Raw genomic sequence first — 15,803 nt, forward strand, 5'->3', positions numbered from 1 at the left:
CACTACCCAAAACCCTAAAACACTACCCCCAGCATGACCCTACACTACGCAAACACTACAACACTACCCAAAACCCTAAAACACTACCCCCAGCATGACCCTACACTACGCAAACACTACAACACTACCCTAAACCCTAAAATACTACACCCCAGCATGACCCTACACTACGCAAACACTACAACACTACCCAAAACCCTAAAACACTACCCCCAGCATGACCCTACACTACGCAAACACTACAACACTATCCTAAACCCTAAAAAACTACGCCCAGCATGACCCTACACTACGCAAACACTTCAACACTACCCTAAACCCTAAAACACTAGCCCCAGCATGACCCTACACTACGCAAACACTACAACACTACCCTAAACCCCAAAACACTACCCTCAGCATGACCCTACACTACAACACTACCCTAAACCCCAAAACACTACCCTCAGCATGACCCTACACTACGCAAACACTACAACACAACCCTAAACCCTAAAACACTACCCCCAGCATGACCCTACACTAAACAACCACCACAACTCTACACTACACTAACACAACACTACACTACACAACACTACACTACACTACACAATCACTAACCCACGAAAAAATTAACACAAACCCACTTACCTCTCTCGTCATCGTGGTTTTCACAACGCAAATGCATTTACCATACATGCCTTTAAAACGTAATTCTTTGTAAAGGCATGCGCGATAAATGCACATGCGTTTTGAAAAAATGCGGGATAATGGTATGCGAGGTCAATGACCTTGCGGGATAATGGTATGCGGACTGAAAGTCTGCGGGATAAAAAATGCGGGAAAATGGCTGCAAACCATGATTAGCAGCAGACTTCCCTGGTGAGCACTAGCTTTACTACAGTGATCTAATGAGCAACTAGAGTGCGAACATTCAGAATTTATGGCAAATGTGTGAAACATCTGAATGCCTTCTTGATAGAACCAAAGTAAACAAGCATTGAAAATGCAATAGATCTCGCCCTCGTTTAAGTTAAAGCCATTCTGTTTGTAATGAGGTGGCTTTTTAGCTTTGCTTTTATTAGTGTTTTTAAAACTTTCATGTAAATAACATGCATATGTATGCATATATGTATTTGTATGCATGCATTTATATTTATATAGATATGCAGATTATATATGTTTATATATGTATATTACCTACTGGCGATAGCCAGTGGGTATATATAGTTAGGATTTTTTCTCTATGGGATTTCTGAAAATTCTATGTCTAATAAGTTTGGCGTTTGTGGACGGAATTGGCTGAAATTTTCAGGAAAATGGCACATTTTGTTTCTGAGCAGCCCCCGAAAATTTGGGGGGGTTTCGTCAAGGGGGGGGCCCAGAAACAAGGGGGGTCCCAAAACACGTTTTTCCCATTCATTTTTCCATAGGGCGGTTGGACTCACTTTTAGCTCGAACGGCTGAATAGATTTACATGAAACTTGGCAAAATTGTAGATATGGTTTGCCCGACGTGCCTTTGCTATGTCTCAATATATGTGCTCCAGTGGATTTTGAGAAATTAACGTTTAAAAAAAAATATATATCTGTGACAGCGCTCCGGTTAGCGCCCCGGTTTGCGTACCTGACGCGTAACGGAACTTCGCGAAGCGAAGCTGATTGGCTCTCCAGTGTCTGTCAACATTCTAAACAGTCCGGAGCGGCCGCTATCTTGTCTCTCGGTACGATCGAGAGACAAGATGTGGTGAAAAACGAAGGGGGAAATGAAGGAAAGGGGGCAGGGTAAACATCTCCTGACCCGCTAGGATTGATGAGGGGGATATTAAAGTGCCCCGCGGGGCAAAAAAAATAATAATAATTTTTTTGCGATTTTACACCGTAGAGGCGCGTCCCGGTACGCGAACCGGGCAGCTCACCGGGCAGCTAACCGGGCAGCTAACCGGCAGCGTAGCTGTCAACATTGTAAACAGTCCGGAGCGGCCGCCATCTTGTCTCTCGGTAGGTTCGAGAGACAAGATGTGGTGAAAAAAGAAGGGGGAAATGAAGGGGAGGGGGCAAGGTAAACATCTCCTGACCCCCTAGGATTGATGAGGGGGATATTAAAGTCCCCCGCGATTTTTCGCGGTAGAGGCGCTTCCCGGTACGCGAACCGGGCAGCTAACCGGCAGCGTAACGGGAGTCCGCCATCTTGTGTTTTTGGAGCGTCCGGTTCGCGTACTGGGTAGCGGCCCGGTAAGCGTAACAAGGGGAAAACCAAGAGAAACAGTAAAAAAAAAATTAAGGGAATAGATTTCCAGCAAACTTGACAAAATTGTAGGGACTGTTTGTTTGATGTGCCTTTGCAAGGCCTCAAGATATGTGCACGTGTGGATTTTGTCTAATTAAGGCTAAAAAAAATATATATATCTGTAAGCGTGCTCCGGCACGCTTACGTTACGGGTTTTGTTTTCGCTGCAGAGCCGATACGTCACGGTTATGCGACGCGTCATGAGGCGTCTCACGTGGCTACGTGATACGTCACGTAATAAAGAATATATTTTACAGCTATAGATATTAGCTTTTAAAAAACCAATGAAATTCACTGAAAAAACCATAGGTTATAGACCATATATAGTTAGGAATTTGCATTTACAAAACCTTGAAAATTCACTGAAAAAACCATAGGTTAGAGACCATATATAGTTAGCTGGACATTTTATTGACATAAAACCAATGAAATTCCATATATAGTTAGTTGCACTAACTATATATCGCGCACCCGCAATCCACTGCTGATGATGTCACATATTACATCATTCATGACATGGTCAGTGACATCACTGATGACATCACTGATGACATCTCAAATGACATCACTGATGACATCACTGATGACATCTCAAATGACATCACTGATGACATCATGACACACCAATACCAGTTACTACATACGCACTCACTGATTCCTACGTCTACACACACATTCACTCATTCACCCATACAATCACTCATACATACAGTCACTCATTATTACAACACTATCATATGCACTCATACACCTATGCAGACACTCACACACTGCCACTCATCCATGGAGTTACTCACACATCTAGTCAGTCCTGTAAAGAATCAATCACACTTCCATTTCCTCATCTATACAGTTAAACACAGAACACCATACTTCAGTGACATCACTGATGACATCACTGATGACATCTCAAATGACATCACTGATGACATCTCAAATGACATCACTGATGACATCATGACACAGCAAATACCAGTTACTACATACGCACTCACTGATTCCTACGTCTACACACACATTCACTCATTCACCCATACAATCACTCATACATACAGTCACTCATTATTACAAGACTATCATATGCACTCATACACCTAGTCAGTCCTGTGAAGAATCAATCACACTTCGATTTCCTCATCTATACAGTTAAACACAGAACAACATACTTTTCACACATATACTAACACATACTTACTCTCTTATACAATCACTGATACAAGTACACATTGATATGCACAGAGTCACACACCTCCCAGCCAGCCACACACACACTCAGTCTTCCATACATCCACTCATTCTTCAATATGTAAAACATATTTAAACTTTACAAAAACACACAGACACTAGATGATGTCATCAGTGATGTCATTTGAGATGTCATCAGTGATGTCATCAGTGATGTCATTTGAGATGTCATCAGTGATGTCATCAGTGATGTCACTGACCATGTCATGAATGATGTAATATGTGACATCATCAGCAGTGGATTGCGGGTGCGCGATATATAGTTAGTGCAACTAACTATATATGGAATTTCATTGGTTTTATGTCAATAAAATGTCCAGCTAACTATATATGGTCTCTAACCTATGGTTTTTTCAGTGAATTTTCAAGGTTTTGTAAATGCAAATTCCTAACTATATATGGTCTATAACCTATGGTTTTTTCAGTGAATATATATATATATATATATATATATATATATATATATATATATATATATATATATATATATATATATATATATACCAAACAATTGGCGAAAATGAGCCAGCGCCTCTTTCGGATGGCAGGCCTTAACAGGGTTTCGCCTTACCCCAGTACATCCAACAAGAACGTCGTCTAATTCGTTTCAAACGACAATAAGTTGAGGTCCAAACTGCATTCAAGGTGAATATTAAGTCTGTTCTTAATATACTCCAGTGTTTGTCTAAGCATTTTCTCATCTCATATGCTTTATTACTGTATGTTGTCACTAATCTCACTTTCTCACAAGTTGGCAGGCTTTCCTGAATTTTCAATAAATCATCTCTCTTTCTTGCCTACACTTTATTACATGCTGTCGCTATGCACTGATCACTGTACCCTCTTTCCTGTATATAACTTTATTGTTTTTAAGTTCAGAAAAATGTTATTGAAAGAATATGACATAAGCTTACAAAGTAAGACAAAGAAAATAACAAGCAAAAGTATACATCAAGATAATTAAAGGTATTAATATAAGCTACAAAAAGAAACATCAAAAATTGAGAATAAATATAAGCAAAATTGGCAACTGGTATGATATAAGGTAATAAAAGATATACTAAATATACATTGTAATTACAAGAAAAGCGAAAATAATATCAATATGTTTAACAAAATACAAAATTGTTTCCCCCATCTGGGATCATTGCACTTTCATGGTTAGAATAATTGACTTATTGTTGGCAGTAGCTTTCCAGCAAATAACTAAAAATTGGAAGGATTTTACCAAAATATCTTATCAGGCTTGGTGGTATGCTGTTTGCTATAATCACAGGTTAGATGCGACTTTTGTCTACCCCTTGGCTTTAGCTGCCAAGCGAAAACAATTGTGGAGTCCAGTCACACTATTTTTTTTTTTTTATTTAAGTGCTCAGAGTTCTCTGCCTTTGTCCCCGTTACAACAAGAAGTTCATAACTTTATTGTTTAACACCACTCTTCACTCGTGAACAAGCGGCTGCGAAACGCGTTGGGTGTGATCGCCAAATAAACTTCACCTTGAATGCAGTTTGGGCCTCCACTTGTTGTCTTTTGAAACGAATTAGACGACGTTCTTGTTGGATATATATATATATATATATATATATATATATATATATATATCCTACTGGCGGTCGCGAGTAGGTATATATAGTTAGGATTGTTTTGAATAGGGATTTCTGAAAATTCTATGTTGAATAATAACTTTGGCGTTGAAGGACGGAATTGGTTGAAATTTTCTGGAAAATGGCACATTTTGTTTTTGAGCGTCCCCTGAAAGTTTGGGGGGTTTCGTGAAGTGGGGGCCGAGAAAAAAGGGGGGTCCCAAAACGTGTTTTTAACATTGAGTTTTCCATAGGGCGGTTGGACTCACTTTTAGCTGAAACGGCTGAATGGATTTCTATGAAACTTGACAAAATTGTAGGGACTGGTAGCCCGGTGTGCCTTTGCTAGGTCTCAAGATATGTGCTCCAGTGGATTTTGAGAAATTAACGTTAAAAAAAATATATATATCTGTGACAGCGTCCCGGTTAGCGCCCCGGTTTGCGTACCTGACGCGTAACAGAACTTCGCGAGGAGAAGCGGATTGGCTCCCCGGTGACTGTGAACATTCTAAACAGTCCAGAGCGGCCGCCATCTTGTGTCTCGGTAGGATCGAGACACAAGAGGTGGCAAAAACAAAGGGAGAAATGAGCATAAGGGGGCAGAGTACATCCTCCCTGACCCCCTTGGTTTGATGAGGGGGCTTTAAAAGGGACCCGCAGGACAAAAAAAAATCATTTTTATTATTGTTTTTTTTGCGGGGGGAGCGCCTGGTACGCGCACCGGGAAGCGGTCCGGGGAGCGTAATATAGGGAAAAAAGAATGAAAGAATTTTCAAATATTGTATGTTTATTGATTGTTCTTTTTGTTGTATTTTTTTATTTAAGTACCAACATGTAGGTACCAATGCAGAGTCTAAAAATAAATAAACACCGTCTCCTTTGTAGAGATCTTGCATGTTGTTTCAGAAGTTATTGTGGTATATGGAATTCATAGCATAGTCTGTCAGGAAAGCAGAAAGAACATGGAGGCAGGAGATGATAAAGAGATGTTAAATACACAATGGAGATAATATAGTGAGAGAAAGGAAGTAACTATGAGCAAACTTACTATGTAACACAAAAAAGTTGCACAGTATATTTTAAGTCTCACTTTATATTTTATCTTTTTGGGTACTATTTCATAAATTTCGTAAATGTCTTGAAATAGTAGAAAATGAAAGTAACATTGTAATTGGTTGTCAATTCTAACACTTCATATGTGTTTTTGTCATGTAATTTACCTCAGGATATTTAGTCAGGCCTACAGCATGATTTTCTCAATGGAATTCCATCAAATTTGGGTAAATGGTAGGGACTGCTATGTAGTAGGGCCTATTCTATATTTGATGAAAGTGTCTCCAGTGGTTTTTCTGTAAATTACTTTCCCACCTTTTTTTAGCGAGCGCTCACCGGTGCGCGCCCCGGTACGCGCACCGGCAGCGTTACGGGAGTCCTCCATTTTGTGTTTTGGTAGAATTGAGACACAAGATGGAGGGCAAACAATGTTCGGAATGGGTAGAAGGGGGCAGGGAAGACACTTGCTGACCCTCTAGGTTTTCTGAGGGGGGCTTAGGACGCTCATATAGGCAAAAAAAAAAAGAAAAAAACAATTTCGCGTGGGGAGCGCCCGGTACGCGCACCGGTAAGCGAACCGGGGAGCGTACTTTGGTGAAAAATAGTGAAAAAAGTTAGAAAAAGAAAAACGTTTTGAATGATCAGAGGTAGGGTAGCACTGAAAAGAGCTATTGGGTTCTGTGGCTAATTTAGGTACCTACAAGTAGGTTCCAATGCACAGTTTTAAATTCAGGAGGAATATTCTATTCCCCTCATCGGAGAAGTGCACACAATCTCCTCTGCAGATGTCTTGCATGTTGTAACGCAAGTAATTGTTGTATATTAAACCCATTCTAAAGTCTCTCATGTAAGCAGAAACAGATTTATTCACATGTTTCCGTGCTTTCTCAAATTGTGGACAAAATTGGTTGGACCAGTTCCTTTTCTGTCTTTGGCATATATTGGAATATACCAAGGCAGTTTTGGGAAAAAGTGTCATCAATTGATGAAAGGTGTCCTTTAAAAGCATTTCCAGACCAACCCCAGTCAAAGTGCCCAAATCATTTCCACCACAGTGCACTATTAAGAGGCCAGGGTTTGGCAGATGCATAAAAAAATTATATTAAAAACATATAAAATATATTTTTCCTTTAAAAGAAGAATACATTTTACAGCTTTTGATATTTGCTATTAAAAAACCATTGAAATTCACTGAAAAAAACATAGGTTATAGACCATATATAGTTAGTAATTAGCATTTAAAAAACCTTGAAAATTCACTGCAAAAACCATTGGTTATAGACCATATATAGTTAGGGATTAGCATTTACAAAACCTTATTTTACTCACACATTGAAATTCGCATATATAGTTAGTTGCACTAACTATATATCGCGCACCCGCAATCCACTGCTGATGATGTCACATATTACATCATTCATGACATGGTCAGTGACATCACTGATGACATCATTGTTGACAACTCAAATGACATCACTGACAACATCACTGATGACATCATTCATGTGATAATACGATGAACCTCTTCAGACTCTAATATAACCTTAGATACACTCAGTGTAAACAGACACTCACAGATTGTCACTCATCCATGGAGTTACTCATACACCTAGTCAGTCATGCAAAGAATCAATCACACCTCCATTTCCTCAACTATACAGTTATACACACCTTACTAATTCAAACATATTCTAACATATATTTACTCTCTTATACAATCACTGATACAAGTTTTCAATGATCCATGCAGCCACTCACACATTCACTGGCTCTTATACACAGTAATTTATATATGTCAACTCTCACATGTACTGTGTTTTACAAATATACTTACTTTGACATGTAGCACTGAGATATCCATTCACTCACCAATAGACTCATGCACACAGTCAACCACCCATACAGCTGTTTCCACATGCAGTTTCGAACCAATAAATCTAGTGAATCAACTGTTCAAACATCTATGCAAAGAGTCACACACCTCCCAGCCACCCACACACACACACTCACTCTCCCATACAAATACTTGGGCAACCAATCAATAACCCATATAGTTACTCATATAGCTATTGATCAACACATGCAGCAGTTTACAGAACAACAGATATAATGATGCACAAATTAAAACAGTTTAGTCACTATCCCATGCACTTAGTGAGACACATTTAATCACTCTCTCATACAGTCAGTCATGCACCTACTAAATCCTTCATCCACACACTTATACATCCACTCATTGTTCAATATGTAAGACATATTTTAACTTTACAGAAACTTACAGTCACTGGATGATGTCATCAGTGATGTCATCAGTGATGTCACTGACCATGTCATGAATGATGTAATATGTGACATCATCAGCAGTGGATTGCGGGTGCGCGATATATAGTTAGTGCAACTAACTATATATGCGAATTTCAATGGTTTTGTGTGAGTAAAATAAGGTTTTGTAAATGCTAATCCCTAACTATATATGGTCTATAACCTATGATATTTTCAGTGAACTATATATGGTCTATAACCTATGGTTTTATCAGTGAATATATATATATATATATATATATATATATATATATATATATATTCACTGAAAAAACCATAGGTTATAGACCATATATAGTTAGGAATTCGCATTTACAAAACCTTATTTTACTCACACAAAACCATTGAAATTCCATATATAGTTAGTTGCACTAACTATATATTGCGCACCCGCAATCCACTGCTGATGATGTCACATATTACATCATTCATGACATGGTCAGTGACATCACTGATGACATCACTGATGACATCTCAAATGACATCACTGATGACATCTCAAATGACATCACTGATGACATCACTGATGACATCTCATTTGACATTACTGATCACATCACTGATGATATCATTCATGTGATAATACGATGAACCTCTTCAGACTCTAATATAACCTTAGATACAATCAGTGTAAACAGACACTCACAGACTGTCACTCATCCATGGAGTTACTCACACACCTAGTCAGTCATGCAAAGAATCACTCACACCTCCATTTCCTCAACTATACAGTTATACAAACTTTACTTATTCAAACATATACTAACACATATTTACTCTCTTATACAATCCCTGATACAAGTTCACAATGATCCATACAGCCACTCACACATTCACTGGCTCTTATGCACAGTTATTTATATATGTCAACTCTCACATGTACTGTGTTTTACATATGTACTTACTTTGACATGTAGCACTGAGATATCCATTCACTCACCAATACACTCATGCACACAGTCAACTGCCCATACAGCTGTTTCCACATGCACTTTTGAAACCATACATCTAGTGAATCAACTGCTCACACATCTATGCACAGAGTCATACACCTCCCAGCCACCCACACACACACTCAGTCTCCCATACAAATACTTGGGCAACCAATCAATAACCCATATAGTTACTCATATAGCTACTTATCAACACATGCAACAGTTTACAGAACAACAGACATAATGATGCACAAATTAAGACAGTTTAGTCACTAACCCATGCACTCAGTGAGACACATTTAATCACTCACTCATACAGTCAGTCATGCACCTACTAAATCCTTCATCCAGACACTTATACATCCACTCATTCTTCAATATGTAAGACATATTTTAACTTTACAGAAACATACAGTCACTGGATGTTGTCATCAGTGATGTCATCAGTGATGTCATTTGAGATGTCATCAGTGATGTCATCAGTGATGTCACTGACCATGTCATGAATGATGTAATATGTGACATCATCAGCAGTGGATTGCGGGTGCGCGATATATAGTTAGTACAACTAACTATATATGGAATTTCAATGGTTTTGTGTGAGTAAAATAAGGTTTTGTAAATGCGAATTCCTAACTATATATGGTCTATAACCTATGGTTTTTTCAGTGAATTTTCAAGGTTTTGTAAATGCTAATTCCTAACTATATATGGTCTATAACCTATGGTTTTTTCAGTGAATTTTCAAGGTTTTGTAAATGCTAATTCCTAACTATATATGGTCTATAGCCTATGGTTTTTTCAGTGAATATATATATATACATACATATATAAACATATATCATCTGTATATCTATATAAATACAAACATAAATGCATGCATACATATACTTATATGCATACAGATGCATGTTATTTACATGAAAGTTGAAAAAACACTAATAAAAGCAAAGCTAAAAAGCCACCTCATTACAAACAGAATGGCTTTAACTTAAACGAGGGCGAGATCTATTGCATTTTCAATGCTTGTTTACTTTGGTTCCATCAAGAAGGCATTCAGATGTGTCACACATTTGCCATAAATTCTGAATGTTAGCACTCTAGTTGCACATTATATCACTGTAGTAAAGCTACTGCTCACCAGGGACGTCTGCTGCTGGTATTCAAAGTGCATGTTTCAGTCTGCATGTCAGAATGTTTTTAATGAAATAGAAGAGGATTTGAGAAGTCACTCAAAATGATCCCTAATCTTTCTTTCTGAAGCACTAATCATACTTTCTATGGCAAAATTAACCCCCTCATGTTGTTCCTTTTTAAATTGAGTGTTTTCAGACTTACCACTTCATTCCAATCAAGATGGCTTCTGGTGTGCCATACTTTTGTCATAAGTAAGACTGTTAGCGCTCTAGTTGTTCTTTAGAACACTCTGGGACATTCTGTCATTGGGCTATACTTGGGGTACATCTGGGTGATATTTGGGCTACATTTAGGCTCTTTTGTCTCTGGTGGCCATCTTAGGAGACTGTATGTCAGAATTTTTTAATGAAATTGAAGAGGGTTTGAGAAGTCATTCAAAATGTGCCCTAATTTTTCTTTCTGCAGCACTAATCATAATTCATATGGCAAAATATACCCCCTCATTTTGTTCCTTTTTAAATTAAATGTTTTAAGAGTTACCACTTTATTCCAATCAAGATGGCTTCAGGTGTGCCATACCTTTGTAATAAGTAGGACTGTTAGCGCTCTAGTTGTTCTTTAGAACACTCTGGGGCATTCTGTCATTGGGCTATACTTGGGCTACATCTGGGTGATAGTTGGGCTACATTTGGGCTCTTTTGTCTCTGGTGGCCATTTTGGGAGACTGCATGTCAGAATTTTTTAATGAAATAGAAGAGGATTTGAAAAGTCACTCAAAATGTGCCCTAATTTTTCTTTCTGCAGCACTAATAATACCTTCTATTGCATAATATACCCCCTCATTTTGTTCCTTTTTAAATTAAATGTTTTAAGAGTTACCACTTTATTCCCATCACGATGGCTCCAGGTGTGCTATACCTTTGTAATAAGTAGGACTGTTAGCGCTCTAGTTGTTCTTTAGAACACTCTGGGACATTCTGTCATTGGGCTACATCTGGGTGATATTTGGGCTACATTTGGGCTCTTTTGTCTCTGGTGGCCATTTTGGGAGACTGCATGTCAGAATGTTTTAATGAAATAGAAAAGGATTTGAGAAGTCACTCAAAATGTGCCCTAATTTTTCATTCTGCAGCACTAATCATACTTTCTATGGCAAAATATACCCCCTCATGTTGTTTCTTTTTAAATTAAATGTTTTAAGAGTTACCACTTTATTACAATCAAGATGGCTTCAGGTGTGCCATACCTTTGTAATAAGTAGGACTGTTAGCGCTCTAGTTGTTCTTTAGAACACTCTGGGACATTCTGTCATTGGGCTATACTTGGGCTACATCTGGGTGATATTTGGGCTACATTTGGGCTCTTTTGTCTCTGGTGGCCATTTTGGGAGACTGCATGTCAGAATGTTTTAATGAAATAGAAAAGGATTTGAGAAGTCACTCAAAATGTGCCCTAATTTTTCATTCTGCAGCACTAATCATACTTTCTATGGCAAAATATACCCCCTCATGTTGTTTCTTTTTAAATTAAATGTTTTAAGAGTTACCACTTTATTCCAATCAAGATGGCTTTAGGTGTGCCATACCTTTGTAATAAGTAGGACTGTTAGCGCTCTAGTTGTTCTTTAGAACACTCTAGGAGGCTGCAGTAGAACACAAAGGAATCAACTGACAGTCTCTGTCCTTGTTGGATGTACATGTTTTACTGAGAATGTCAGACTTCATTTTCACATGACTGAGAAAGATAATGTGAATTTACAGAAAATATGCTTTCAGTTTAGCTTATAGATCCCCTTCCAAACCACTGTGGGAAAATCATGAGATATTAGTTTTCTTTCAAACAATATTCATGATATCACAGCAGAAGGTTTTTTCACATGGTAAAATCACCTTAGAACCCACCACAATTCCTAAAACGAGTATGGTACCATCAACAAATGATTTATAATGTAACTAAAGTCCTAAAACCCTCTATTAACTACAATGCTTTTTAATGAGGTGCTATCATGTATATTGGTCCCAAGATGGCTGCCAACACTTCTTGGATGAAGTGCTGACAGCCAATCAGATCAGATGTGTGGTTAGGCTCCACCCAGATATATATCTTTTTTTGAACCTAAATTACTCAAAATCCACTGGAGCACATATATTGAGACCTAGCAAAGGCACATCGGGCTAACAGTCCCTACAATTTTGCCAAGTTTCGTGCAAATCCATTCAGCCGTTCGAGCTAAAAGTGAGGCCAACCGCCCTATGGAAATTAACATGGGAAAAACGCGTTTTGGGACCCCCCTTTTTTCTCAGCCCCCCCTTGATGAAACCCCCCCAAATTGTCAGGGGCTGCTCAGAAACAAAATGTTCCATTTTCCTGAAAATTTCAGCCAATTCCGTCCACAAACGCCAAAGTTATTAGACATAGAATTTTCAAAAATCCCATAGAGAAAAAATCCTAACTATATATACCTACTGGCGACCGCCAGTAGGTAATATATATATATATATATATATATATATATATATTACCTACTGGCAGTCGTCAGTAGGTAGTTATAGTTAGGATTATTTTGTATAGGGAATCCGCAACATTCTATTGGGAATAACTTTGGCGCCTGTTGAGGAATCTGCCTGAAATTTACCTTAAATTTGCCTCGCGGCGCTCCGCTCCTTCCCTGAAAGTTTGGGGGGGATTCGTAAAGCGGGGGCCCAGATAAAAGGGGGGTCCCAAAACATGTTTTCCCCATGTTAATTTCCATAGGGCAGTTGGACTCACTTTTAGCCCGAACGGCTGAATGGATTTCCACCAAACTTGGCAAAATTGTAGGGACTGGTAGCCCAATGTGCCTTTGCTATGTCTCAAGATATGTGCTACAGTGGATTTTGAGTAATTTAGGTTAAAAAAATATATATATCTATAAGCGCTACCCGGTACGCGCACCGGGGCGCGTACCAGCGCACTACGCGAGTCTGCGTGCGGAAAGCTGATTGGCTCTCGGGTGTCTGTCAACATTCCAAACAGTCCGGAGCGGCCGCCATCTTGTGTCTCGGTAGGATCGAGACACAAGAGGTGGCAAAAACAAAGGGGGAAATGACCAAAAGGGGGCAGGGTAAACCCCCCCTCACCCCCTAAGTTTGATGTGGGGGCCATAAAAGGGCCCCGCGGGGCAAAAAAATATTTTTTTTTTCGATTTGCGCGGGGGAACGCCCGGTACGCGCACCGGGGAGCGAACCGGGGAGCGTACCATGGGGAAAAAAGAATGACAGAGTTTTTAAAAAATGTAGCCTTTTTTATAAATTGGAGGTAGTTCTAAAAAGAACTGTTTTTTTTCTTTTTGTTGTTTTATATTTTTTTTGTTTTTTGAACATTTTGTACTTTTTTTGGCTTTTATGAACAATTTTATATTTTTTTTGATATTTTTTGGGGGACAAACAAAAAACAGGGAATTGTAAACGGCTCAACTGGAGCAAAAAAAATCAGGAAAAAATTAAGGTTTTTTTGGGCAATTGTGGTTGTCACCAGCATGGTTGATGAGTTTAATGCTTTGCTCACCATAGGTAATTGTTTTTCCACAAAATATACAACTGATTTTGTATTGTCCAAACTGGGTTTGTATGTTTGGGACCATCTCCCTTGTCTCTGGACCCGATGGAGTGGGTTGCTTACTTTTAGAGGTGCTGGGTGAAGATTGGGGAGGGTTTCTGGTAATTTCTCAGACCTCTGCCGCAGCATAGTTGTTAGGGTGCCGGCGTTGCATGTGCGAATCATGGTGTTATTACCAAAGTTGTTAGGGTTCCTCCTTGAAAGTACAGTGCCACAGATTAGACAAGTAACCTTTGGCGCATTTACTTTCTTGAGGTCCTTTGGGATTGAAAAAAACTCCCCAAATAATTTGCTCCTTTGGCTTATATGGGTTAGTATCTTCAGACAGGAACCTCCTCCTCTCCTCCTCCTCCTCCTCTTCTTCATCTCCACCACTGTGGTGTTGTGGTGGTCCTCTTGGTGGTGGTGGTGGTGGTGGTGGCTGAGATGCTCCTGCTGCTGCAGCAACTGTAGCCATTTCGGAGTACAAATAGGTAGTAATAGCTCTGGAAACAGGTCTTCCTCACTCAAAGTACAAAGTGAGAATGAGAAAAAAAGGTGGGGGCTTTCATCATTAGGGAAACAAAACTGTCCTGAACCAATGAAAAGTGTTATTTTCAGGTCACATGACCAGGGCTTTCATCATTTGGAAACCAAAACTGTCCTGAACCAATAAAAAGTGTTATTTTCAGGTCACATGAGCGCGTAGCGTAAGCGCGTCAATTGCTTATGTAGCGCGATCGTATGCGCTCGAGTGCTTCCGGGTGCGCTTACGCCGTGCGTATCACGCGGACGCGGCTACGCGATACATCACGATGATGTTTTCGTTCGCGGCAATAGCGCTAACGGGACGCTCACCCGTATGCGCCCCGGGGGCGCGCCGCAAGACTGCGCTTACCAGTGCGCTCACCGGGACGCGCACCGGGAGCGCTCCAGGGCAAAAAAATAAAATAAAAATAAAAAACATGAAAAATATACATAAAAAAATAGTATTATATAGGATTCATTATAAAAAATATTACATTTCATAGCTATAGAAATTTGCTATTAAAAAACCTTTGAAATTCACTGAAAAAAAAACATAGGTTAGAGGCCCTATATATAGTTAGGAATTAGCATTTAAAAAACCTATGAAATTCACTGAAAAATTCACTGAAAAAACCATAGGTTTCACACCAGTTATAGTTAGGAATTAGCATTTAAAAAACCTATGAAATTCACTGAAAAAACCATAGGTTTCACACCAGTTATAGTTAGGAATTAGCATTTAAAAAACCTATTAAATTCACTGAAAAAACCATAGGTTTGACACTAGTTATAGTTAGCTGGAAATTTTACTGACATAAAACCATTGAAATTCCAGTTAGTTGGACTCAATATAACTTGCGCGCCTGCAATGCACTGCTGATGACATCACATATTACATCACTCATGACATGGTCAGTGACATCACTCATGACATCACTGATGACACCATCCAGTGAATGTGTGTCTTTCTGTAAAATAAATATGTTTTATATATGTATTTGTAAAGGTCGATGGAAGAATACATTTTTAAATAAGTGTCTAAATGGATGTTTTAAAAAAAAAATTGATTGGTTAACTGACTTATTAAGTGTATATTAGTGAATACATATATTAGCGAGTAATGTTTAAATATTTAAATATATGTATCAGTGT

Source organism: Lissotriton vulgaris, chromosome 3_2, assembly GCF_964263255.1.
Source record: "Lissotriton vulgaris chromosome 3_2, aLisVul1.2, whole genome shotgun sequence".
Taxonomy (NCBI): Eukaryota; Metazoa; Chordata; class Amphibia; order Caudata; family Salamandridae; genus Lissotriton; species Lissotriton vulgaris.